This window comes from Berghia stephanieae, chromosome 12, assembly GCF_034508935.2.
Source record: "Berghia stephanieae isolate SIO BIC M18660-M18661 chromosome 12, UCSD_Bste_1.3, whole genome shotgun sequence".
Classification (NCBI taxonomy): Eukaryota; Metazoa; Mollusca; class Gastropoda; order Nudibranchia; family Aeolidiidae; genus Berghia; species Berghia stephanieae.
Window position 1 is genome coordinate 26,958,419 of NC_088371.1, and position 12,500 is coordinate 26,970,918.

Genomic DNA, 12,500 nt, shown 5'->3' on the forward strand with positions numbered 1-12,500 from the left:
GTTATGGGAGTTTAGCAACAGTGGGGGTTGATCCTGGGAATCAGGGCGGTGTACACCAGTGGGGAGTGAAATTGGGACTGTGTAAAAAGGATATCAGTGGGAAATAAACCTGGGACTAAAGGGAGATGGATACCATTGAAAGTTGAAGCCGAATGTGGGAGTTGAGTACCTGAGGAGAATGAACCTGACACTATAGGAGATGGGCGCCAGTGTGGAGTGAACCTGAGACTCATGGAAGTGCACACCAATTTGGAGTTAACCTGGGACTGTGGGAGATGGATAACTGTGGGTATCCGAGCCGAACTATAGGAGTTGGGTACCAGAGGAGAATGAACCTGACACTACAGAAGGTGGGCGCCAGTGGGGAGTGAACCTGGGACTCAGTGAATTGCACACCAGTGGGGAGTTAACCTGGGACTGTCTAAAAAGGTTATCAGTGGGAAATAAACCTGGGACTAAAGGGAGATGGATACCATTGAAAGTTGAAGCCGGATATGGGAGTTGAGTACCAGAGGAGAATGAACCTGACACTATAGGAGATGGGCGCCAGTATAGAGTGAACCTGGGACTCAGGGAAGTGCACACCAATTGGGAGTTAACCTGGGACTGTGGGAGATGGATAACTGTGGGTATCCGAGCCGAACTATAGGAGTTGGGTACCAGAGGAGAATGAACCTGACAGTATAGAAGGTGGGCGCCAGTGGGGAGTGAACCTGGGACTCAGGGAATTGCACACCAGTGGGGAGTGGACCTGGGACTATGTAAAAAGGATATCAGTAGGAAATAAATCTGGGACTAAAGGGAGATGGATACCATTGGGAGTTGAAGCCGGATTTGGGAGTTGGGTACCAGAGGAGAAAGAAACCTGAGACTATAGGAGGTGGGCGCCAGTGGGGAGTGAACCTGGGACTATGTAAAAATGATATCCGTGGAAATAAACCTGGGACTAAAGGGAGATAGATACCATTGAAAGTTGAAGCCGGATATGAGAGTTTGGTACCAGAGGAGAATGAACCTGACACTACAGGGGGTTGGCGCCAGTGGGGAGTGAACATGGGACTATGTAAACAGGATATCAGTGGGAAATAAACCTGGGACTAAAGGGAGATGGATACCATTCAAAGTTGAAGCTGGATATGAAAGTTTGGTACCAGAGGAGAATGAACCTGACACTATAGAAGGTGGGCGCCAGTGGGGAGTGAACCTGGGACTATGTAAACAGGATATTAGTGGGAAATAAACTTGGGACTAAAGGGAGATGGATACCATTGGGAGTTGAAGCCGGATATGGGAGTTGGGTACCAGAGGAGAATGAACCTGACACTACAGAAGGTGGGCGCCAGTGGGGAGTGAACCTGGGACTCAGGGAATTGCACACCAGTGGGGAGTTAACCTGGGACTGTGTAAAAAGGTTATCAGTGGGAAATAAACCTGGGACTAAAGGGAGATGGATACCATTGAAAGTTGAAGCCGGATATGGGAGTTGAGTACCAGAGGAGAATGAACCTGACACTATTGGAGATGGCCGCCAGTATAGAGTGAACCTGGGACTCAGGGAAGTGCACACCAATTGGGAGTTAACCTGGGACTGTGGGAGATGGATAACTGTGGGTATCCGAGCCGAACTATAGGAGTTGGGTACCAGAGGAGAATGAACCTGACACTATAGAAGGTGGGCGCCAAGTGGGGAGTGAACCTGGGACTCAGGGAATTGCACACCAGTGGGGAGTGGACCTGGGACTATGTAAAAAGGATATCAGTAGGAAATAAATCTGGGACTAAAGGGAGATGGATACCATTGGGAGTTGAAGCCGGATTTGGGAGTTGGGTACCAGAGGAGAAAGAAATCTGACACTATAGGAGGTGGGCGCCAGTGGGGAGTGAACCTGGGACTATGTAAAAAGGATATCCGTGGGAAATAAACCTGGGACTAAAGGGAGATAGATACCATTGAAAGTTGAAGCCGGATATGAGAGTTTGGTACCAGAGGAGAATGAACCTGACACTACAGGGGGTTGGCGCCAGTGGGGAGTGAACATGGGACTATGTAAACAGGATATCAGTGGGAAAGAAACCTGGGACTAAAGGGAGATGGATACCATTGAAAGTTGAAGCCGGATATGAGAGTTTGGTACCAGAGGAGAATGAACCTGACACTATAGGGGTGGGCGCCAGTGGGGAGTGAACCTGGGACTATGTAAACAGGATATCAGTGGGAAATAAACCTGGGACTAAAGGGAGATGGATACCGTTGAAGGTTGAAGCTGGATATGAAAGTTTGGTACCAGAGGAGAATGAACCTAACACTATAGAAGGTGGGCGCCAGTGGGGAGTGAACCTGGGACTATGTAAACAGGATATCAGTGGGAAATAAACCTGGGACTAAAGGGAGATGGATACCATTGGGAGTTGAAGCCGGATATGGGAGTTGGGTACCAGAGAGGAATGAACCTGACACTATAGGAGATGGCCGCCAGTGGGGAGTGAACCTGGGACTCAGGGAAGTGCACACCAATTGGGAGTTAACCTGGGACTGTGGGAGATGGATAACTGTGGGTATCCGAGCCGAACTATAGGAGTTGGGTACCAGAGGAGAATGAACCTGACACTATAGAAGGTGGGCGCCAGTGGGGAGTGAACCTGGGACTATGTAAACAGGATATTAGTGGGAAATAAACCTGGGACTAAAGGGAGATGGATACCATTGGGAGTTGAAGCCGGATTTGGGAGTTGGGTACCAGAGGAGAAAGAAACCTCACACTATAGGAGGTGGGCGCCAGTGGGGAGTGAACCTGGGACTATATAAAAAGGATATCAGTGGGATATAAACCTGGGACTAAAGGGAGATAGATACCATTGAAAGTTGAAGCCGGATCTGAGAGTTTGGTACCAGAGGAGAATGAACCTGACACTACAGGGGGTGGGCGCCAGTGGGTAGTGAACCTGGGAATCAGGGAATTGCACAGCAGTGGGGAGTTAATCTGTGAATATCTAAAAAAGGATATCAGTGGGAAATAAATCCGGCTTCAACTCCCAATGGTATCCATCTCCCTTTTGTCCCAGATTTATTTCCTACTGATATCCTTTTTACATAGTCCCAGGTTCACTCCCCACTGGCGCCCACCCCCTATAGTGTAAGGTTCATTTTCTTCTGGTACCAAACACTCATATCCGGCTTCAACTTTCAATGGTATCCATCTCCTTTTAGTCCCAGGTTTATTTCCCACCGATATCCTGTTTACAAGTCCCAGGTTCACTCCCCACTGGCGCCCACCTCCTATAGTGTCAGGTTCATTCTCCTCTGGTACCAAACTCTCATATCCAGCTTCAACTTTCAATGGTATCCATCTCCCTTTAGTCCCAGGTTTCTTTCCAACTGATATCCTGTTTACATACTCCCAGGTTCACTCCCCACTGGCGCCAACCCCCTGTAGTGTCAGGTTCATTCTCCTCTGGTACCAAACTCTCATATCCGGCTTCAACTTTCAATGGTATCTATCTCCCTTTAGTCCCAGGTTTATTTCCCACTGATAACCTTTTTACACAGTCCCAGGTTAACTCCCCAATGGTTTGCAATTCCCTGAGTCCCATGTTCACTCCCCACTGGCGCCCACCTTCTATAGTGTCAGGTTCATTCTCCTCTGGTACCCAACTCCTATAGTTCGGCTCGGATACCCACAGTTATCCATCTCCCACAGTCCCAGGTTAAATCCAAATTGGTGTGCACTTCCCTGAGTCTCAGGTTCACTCCACACTGGCGCCCATCTCTTATAGTGTCAGGTTCATTCTCCTCTGGTACTCAACTCCCATATCCGGCTTCAACTTTCAATGGTATCCATCTCCCTTTAGTCCCAGGTTTATTTCCCACTGATAACCTTTTTACACAGTCCCAGATTAACTCCCCACTGGTGTGCAATTCCCTGAGTCCCAGGTTCACTCCCCACTGGCGCCCACCTTCTATAGTGTCAGGTTCATTCTCCTCTGGTACCCAACTCCCATATCCGCTTCAACTCCCAATGGTATCCATCTCCCTTTATTCCCAGGTTTATTTCCCACTGATATCCTGTTTACATAGTCCCAGGTTCACTCCCCACTGGCGCCCACCTTCTATAGTGTCAGGTTCATTCTCCTCTGGTACCAAACTTTCATATCCAGCTCAACTTTCAATGGTATCCATCTCCCTTTAGTCCCAGATTTATTTCCTACTGATATCCTTTTTACATAGTCCCAGGGTCACTCCCCACTGGCGCCCACCCCCTATAGTGTCAGGTTCATTCTCCTCTGGTACCAAACTCCTATAGTTCGGCTCGGATACCCACAGTTATCCATCTCCCATATTCCCAGGTTAACTCCCCAGTGGTGTGCACTTCCCTGAGTCCCAGGTTCACTCCCCACTGGCGCCCACCTTCTATACTGTCAGGTTCATTCTCCTCTGGTACCCAACTCCTATAGTTCGGCTCGGATACCCACAGTTATCCATCTCCCACAGTCCCAGGTTAACTCCAAATTGGTGTGCACTTCCCTGAGTCTCAGGTTCACTCCACACTGGCGCCCATCTCTTATAGTGTCAGATTCATTCTCCTCTGGTACTCAACTCCCATATCCGGCTTCAACTTTCAATGGTATCCATCTCCCTTTAGTCCCAGGTTTATTTCCCACTGATAACCTTTTTACACAGTCCCAGATTAACTCCCCACTGGTGTGCAATTCCCTGAGTCCCAGGTTCACTCCCCACTGGCGCCCACCTTCTATAGTGTCAGGTTCATTCTCCTCTGGTACCCAACTCCCATATCCGGCTTCAACTCCCAATGGTATCCATCTCCCTTTATTCCCAGGTTTATTTCCCACTGATATCCTGTTTACATAGTCCCAGTTCACTCCCACTGGCGCCCACCTTCTATAGTGTCAGGTTCATTCTCCTCTGGTACCAAACTTTCATATCCAGCTCAACTTTCAATGGTATCCATCTCCCTTTAGTCCCAGATTTATTTCCTACTGATATCCTTTTACATAGTCCCAGGTTCACTCCCCACTGGCGCCCACCCCCTATAGTGTCAGGTTCATTCTCCCTGGTACCAAACTCCTATATTCGGCTCGGATACCCACAGTTATCCATCTCCCACAGTCCCAGGTTAACTCCCCACTGGTGTGCAATTCCCTGAGTCCCAGGTTCACTCCCACTGGCGCCCACCTTCTATACTGTCAGGTTCATTCTCCTCTGGTACCCAACTCCTATAGTTCGGCTCGGATACCCACAGTTATCCATCTCCCACAGTCCCAGGTTAACTCCAAATTGGTGTGCACTTCCCTGAGTCTCAGTTCACTCCACACTGGCGCCCATCTCTTATAGTGTCAGATTCATTCTCCTCTGGTACTCAACTCCCATATCCGGCTTCAACTTTCAATGGTATCCATCTCCCTTTAGTCCCAGGTTTATTTCCCACTGATAACCTTTTTACACAGTCCCAGGTCAACTTCCCACTGGTGTGCCATTCTCTGAGTCCCAGGTTCACTCCCCACTGGCGCCCACCTTCTATACTGTCAGTTTCATTCTCCTCTGGTACCCAACTCCTATAGTTCGGCTCGGATACCCACAGTTATCCATCTCCACAGTCCCAGGTTAACTCCAAATTGGTGTGCACTTCCCTGAGTCTCAGGTTCACTCCACACTGGCGCCCATCTCTTATAGTGTCAGGTTCATTCTCCTCTGGTACTCAACTCCCATATCCGGCTTCAACTTTCAATGGTATCCACCTCCCTTTAGTCCCAGTTTATTTCCCACTGATATCCTTTTTACACAGTCCCAGGTTCACTCCCCACTGGTGTACACCGCCCTGATTCCCAGGATCAACCCCCACTGTTGCTAAACTCCCATAACTTTGCCGGATATTGTCGGGTTTCGGCGGGTTTCGGCGGGTTTCGTAATAAAGCACTAATTCTTTTTTACGAAACCCGCCGAAACCGGCCGATAACCTTAGTCTCAGGTTCACTCCCGACTGGTGTACACTTCCCTGAGTCTTGGTTCACTCCCCACAGTTGTCTACTCCCATAACTTTGCTGGATATTGTCAGGTTTCGTCGGGTTTCGGCGGGTTTCGTAAAAAGCACTAGTTCTTTTTTACGAAACCCGCCGAAACCCAGTCCCAGGTTCACTCCCCAATGGTGTACACTTCCCTGATTCTAGGTTCACTCCCCGCTGCCACCTACTTCCCATAACTTTGTCGGGATTCGTCGGGTTTCGGCGGGTTTCGGCGGGTTTCGCAGGGTTTCGGCGGGTTTCGGCGGTTTCGTAAAAAAGACACACCGACTGTCTCTGGGACAGACTTGGCTGTTCCAATATCTGTAAATTTCTCATCAAGATACTTCCGAAAGGTGTTAATGTTTTACTTGATCAATTATTGAGCTTTAAAAAAATGAGCTTTTATAAAGCGCAATATCCACTAAATGTACCCAAAGCCCTTTACAAGGGGCCAACAGCAACATTTAACATTTAGGACGGGACAACGCTGTTAACGGACATGTACTTATTTTACACCTGACTACGGTGAGAGAGTATGAGTAGTTTGCCTTCTCCAAGGACTTAACTTTGCGCTGAACGAGGCTCGAACCCATGACCTTCCAACCCGAAAGCGAGAATCATACCACTAGACCAACTTGATGAATAATGTCATGGTCATCAACATTCCGTCTATTGAGTTGTGTTATCTTATCTGAAGTATGTATTTTCTGCGCATTGCTGATCGGTGTTTGTTAAATTTAGATGAAGCACACTTGCCCCTGCTGCAGTTCCCTGAGCCCACATTGCTGGGTGCTAACCGGAAACCCCATAATTTTTACTAGATGTGTTTTAGCCATAGCATTAGTGGCAAGAGACTCATCACCAACATCTGTGCACTTTCTTCTTAGAGCTATCATTGCTGGAAAGGCTTTTGATATTGCAAGCCCTGAAGATTTTGTTCCAATACTGCTGAAACATTCGGTGAAAATCTTGAGGTATAAATCCTCACCAATAACAGATTCTGTAGCTGGAACCCTGTGTCTTCTGCTGGGTTCCATTCCTTATATTGACTTAGAGTTTCCTGCATACCCTCCCCTATGCTGAAAATCTGCTTCTATTTTGGTATATATGTCTGTGCTTGTAGATGTCATTTTTCCATCCTGGGTTTCATCTGTGGAGGACAGTCTGTTTCGATATATTGACTATGGGTTAGCAGAAGGATTTCAAGAGCCTTACACATTAATTTTGATTGGAGAATTGTGATTACCTACCAAATGTCATGATGTTTCATGAGAAAATTAACTTGCGATTAACTGTGAACTATTGCAATGTGCTGAAAACTGCATCAAATCACAGTCGTTGCTGTTTTTTCGAACACTAAGATCCTCATATGACGGTACACCTATCTCTCTACATGTATTTGATGATGCCAGTGTTCAAGTGTGTGGAACAGTCACATACCTCAGTCAAGGCGAACACAAAAATATAATTGTAGCCAAGACAAAAGTTGCTCCACTTAACAGCAAAACAATGTCATTACCTAGGCTTGAATTAATTGCCTGTTTAATGGGAGCGCGATTAGCTAAAACCATCACTGATATAGAGCAATTCAACAATTTTCCAGTTCACTACTACTCAGACAATACCGGAGTAAATATTTTCTTTAAATTTAATTTTGTCTAATATTGTGTCCTCTGAAGTGGAGAATAATGGATTGTCTGATTTCAATCACCACTACTAAAACCACAATCACAACGTCAGTCCTCGTAGAAGGCTCTTTACTCACATTCTCTCACCGTACTCAGGTGAAAAATGAGTACCTTGCCCTTAACAGCGTTGTTTCTGTCCGTTAAAAAATGTAATATCGCCTAACAGGCGTCATGTCTCGTCGTAAATGTTACATGTTGTTGGCAAGGGACACCTTGTAAAGCGCTTTGAGCATGTTTAGTGGATATTGCGCTATATAAAAGCTCAATTAAAAAATAAATTTAGAACTTAAATGGCACTTTCAACGCGCTCATGTTATATCAAGGCGTAATGAAGTCGGAGCAAACTATAGAAAAAATACGTGAGCTTTTATATAGCGCAATATCCACGGAACGGGCTCAACGCTTTTTACAAAGGGCCCATGTACAACAGCAACACGGAGCATGCAGAACGAGGCGTGAGCCTATTAGGCAATATCACTTTTTTTCAGAGGTAACGCTGTTAACAGGTACTCATTTTACACCTGAGTACGGTTAGGGATGTGAATAAAAAGCCTTTCCTAGGACTCAACTATGCGCCGCTCAGAGTGAGGCTCGAGCCCGGTAGCTTCCGGTCCGAAAGCGAGTGCCATGCCACAAGACCACATAGCCGCATTAATAATACTAAAAATTGTATCCATACTGAAAATAATTAAACTGCGTTTAAGTTTGTTGCAAAAGACAAAAATTCGCATCTTGATCGTTTTAATTCTAAATTTAGTTTTAATCATCTGCTTAATCCCCGGCATAATACCAGATCCAACAATCAGGACTGTGCCGTCGTTTTCTTCACATTATCAATCTTATCTTGACACAAGCAAATTATGATTTGTATACGTATAATATTATAGTAGTGGATCAAAATCAATGGCAATATTGGATTCTTCAGCAAGGGAAATAACAGTGTTAGGCTTCTTCCGGACTAGGACAGACTGTCCCAGGACGAATTTGTCCTGCCCACTGAAGAAAACTTCTGTTCAAAAGGGGTACCGCACTAGACAGGACTGTTCCAGGATACACATCGCGTATCGCTTGCGCAAATGCATTACCAAAATGTATGAAATTGAGGTTGCATATTTCTGTGCTTTTACTACGTAGAAAAAAAAGACAAATGGAAAGAGGAAATAATATTGGGTGCATCCTTAATGACCCAAGGTCCGATCTTATCCTAAAATGTTTTTCTTGGTTTCACCTCACTTTGCCCAGGTGCAAATGAGTACCAGTTCGCTGATGAAAGTAATCTTTGACAGACTAGCGTCCTTTCAAAAGGATAATAGAGGACGGTCTTTGCTTCGTACCCGAAAGGTACCTGGTTCGATCACTGCCCTGTGTGGCCTTGAGCAAGTCACCTCGCCCTAGCTTAATTTGCGGCGCTGCACTACGGCTGACGCCTGGGTTATATCAGTCTTCCTTGGATTAGACCCTCGAGAAAATTTTCTTCTATGGGATGAATAAAGGGAATTTTATTATTTCAAATTTTAAACTGTTACCTGTCTGCTCAACCCTACAGAAACATGGATAAGTTCCGGTCTATAAGCTTAGGAGGCAGGATGGCCGAGTGGTTAGCGCGTTGTACTCTGAACTTAGTGGTTCTGTGTTCGATTCCGACCTAAGCCAATTTATACTTTCCTAGAGCACGAAAATTTACTCCAATCACTCACTCTATTCAGGTGTAAAAGTGTATCTGTCAAGCTGGGATAGTAATCTGCGATAGACTATTGTCCTGCGCAAAGGTTTTCAATCAAATACGTTTATTGTCCGCTTCACGCTATTGAAATCGGGATGACTCCTGCACCATTGGCTACAAGGCTCTAAAGGACTTAATTTGTCTTACAAGGAGCCCAAGTGGGTTAGAAGGACTTACTTAAGGACAAAATATATTCATTGAGAATTCCCGAAATAAATAACGACGATGATAATTGATCCGACATCTTACCGAATAGATGTGCGACCGGTTTTAGACACGTTACTGTTGTGTCAGAAAGCGTGACACTTCTTAAATTATATTTATAAACATACGTCATGAAATTGCCGAAAATTTTATGTTACAATGCATTCTGAAGATAGACTACGTGGTTTCATCACATAGAATATTTTTTTGAATTGTACTTGCTTTTTTATATTCAGAATTGAAATAAATAAATAAATAAATAAATAATAAATAACAATGTGAAATTGAATGTAAGCTTCAGTTTAATATACGAAAACAGATAAAATGGACGTTCGGGTTTCCCCTTTATCAACAACACATGAAGAATGAAACACTACAGACGAATGAGATAATGCCGTAGTGGTGTTGTTAAGATGCATAAACATAAATATTGATGGGCAGAAAATTGTTTGCTACTTTGTGAGGAAGCGCGAATTAAAACAGAGCAATAGAAAATCATAAAAGGTGCGCAATTAATTAAGTCAAAAGAGGGGAGGCGGGGAGGAACTGTGTGGCAGTAATGAAAGTGAAATAAAATAAAGTGTGGACGATTGTTGAAAAATGAATACAGTGGAATGGGAAATAAATACAAAATATAAGGGATGTAGGTATTAGTATACTCATCAGTGGCGGTAGCATCAGTAGAAGCAACAGTCGAAATTTTAGTAGTAGCCGTATTATTACTATTATTATTATTATTATTATTATTATTATTATTATATTATTATTATTATTATTATTTATTATTATTATTATTATTATTATTATTATTATTATTATTATTATTATTATTATTATTATATATTATTATTATTATTATTATATTATTATTATTATTATTATTATTATTATTATTATTATTATTATTATTATTATTATTATTATTATTATATTATTATTATATTATTATTATTATTATTATTATTATATTATTATTATTATTATTATTATTATATTATTATTATTATTATTATTATTATTAATTATTATTATTATTATTATTATTATTAGTTATGTAGTATATAGTAGTAGTAGTAGTAGTAGTAGTAGTAGTAGTAGTAGTAGTAGTAGTAGTAGTAGTAGTAAGTAGTAATAGAGTAGCAGAGCAGTCGGTAGTAGATAGTAGGAGTGCAGTACAGAGTAGTAAGTAGTAGTAGTATAGATAGTAGATAGTAGTAGTAGTAGAGTATAAGTAGTAGTAGTAATGTTGAACATAGGGATGCAGAAAATAAAGACAGGCCTTGCAATTTTGACACGGCGCCGCGAAGTCTGGGACTTTTTTTTCCTAGTGCGGAAGGCTGCTATATTTTTCTACTATCACAAATGATATGAACACGGGACTGGCACAGTCCTGTCCCGTTGATTTTTAGCATTTCACAACGGCTCGGGACACGCCAGGACTATTTTGTCCCATCCCAACAGGTGCAGTAGGTTTCTCTTTATTACATACAGATTTCTCCCAGGACAGTCCTGTCCAGTGCGGTACCCCCCTTATTAGTGAAAATTTCCCTATGAATAACTTCCCTTGGAAGTCCAGTTAAAAAAAAAAAGTACAGTCAATCACGCTATTTTGATAGAATCTTTGTTATAAGTACTTCCCAGTAAGAGCATGATTAACCAGTAGATTTTTGACCAATTTAAAATGGAATTTGTAACACACCTTCACTTTCGCTCGGACATACGTTGTTGGTTGTTTTGAAACAACAACGTGAATGAAACCGACCTCTCTCTGATCATTGTTATTGTTTTTATACCGCCAAATGGATGAATAGTTATAACAATATTTACTCGATCTTATTTTAAAAGTTAAAGGTTACACATAATATTCTGTGTTGGTTCTATTGATGAAGTAGTAGAACAGTAGGTATTTACTTAGATACAAACCATCGATAGTAAAACATGGGTAGTTCGTTATGTTTACCAATCACGGCTAATGTTTACATTTTGTCCGAGATGCGTGGTTATTTTACCTTCCACTAGGTAAATATAGCCGCTCATTCTCAATAAATTATGTGGCCAGTGGCTATATGGGCTTGTGGTATGACACTCGCTTTCGGATCGGAAGGTCCTGAGCTCGAGCCTCGCTCGGCGCATAGTTGTCCTTGGAAAAGACTCTTTGCCCACGTTCTCTCATCGTACTCAGGTGTAAAGTGAGTACCTGGTCGTTTACAACATTGTCTGTGTCCGAAAAAAAAGTAATATCGCCCAACATGTTAAGTGTTGCTGTTGGCCAGAGACCCACTGTAAGGCGCTTTTAGCATGTTTAGTGGATATTGCGCTATATAAAAACTCTATTTTAAAACAAGACATTACATGTATATAAAGAAAAACGACCCTATTCATGAGAGTTACCATTTTATTCAGTTAAACGGTTTACTCTTACATAAGGTTGTTTGTAAAACACGTCTTTTCATTAATTCTCCGATGTTTTTTTTCTGATTGAACTGGAGGTTCAAAGTATCTGGGTGAAAGAGATATTTAAAAAATGATGGTTAAAATAACGGTGTTTGAGTTTTCATAGATTGTGAATGCTTCGTTGTCGTCTTCGTCGTCGTCGTCATCATTATCCTCATCCTCATCACCATCATCATCACCACCACCAACACCACTACCACCACCACCACCACCACCACCACCATCATCATCATCATCATCATCATCATCGTCATCATCATCATCATTTTCATCATCTTTATCATCGTCGTCAGTTGCAGTAGCTTATTGCAATTTTGAGGTTCATTCATAATATCTGGGTAAAAGAGAGCACATTGATATTTTATGCGTGATGATGGCAATAATTCAAAGACAATCATGACATTGACTATTGG

At 43.0% G+C, this 12,500-nt stretch overlaps 2 long non-coding RNA genes across 3 annotated transcripts in view; one reads left to right on the plus strand and one right to left on the minus strand.

Moving 5' to 3' along the window:
* The window catches only part of LOC144957792 (uncharacterized), a 57,415-nt gene that overhangs the window by 10,245 nt on the left and 34,670 nt on the right, over positions 1-12,500 (plus strand). The gene's annotated exons all lie outside the window — the stretch shown is intronic.
* LOC144957938 (uncharacterized) overlaps positions 12,015-12,500 on the minus strand; it is a 23,863-nt gene continuing 23,377 nt past the window's right edge. Inside the window, exon 4 of the long non-coding RNA XR_013642263.1 lies at positions 12,015-12,133. This is a non-coding gene — a long non-coding RNA (uncharacterized LOC144957938). The remainder of the gene's footprint in view (positions 12,134-12,500) is intronic.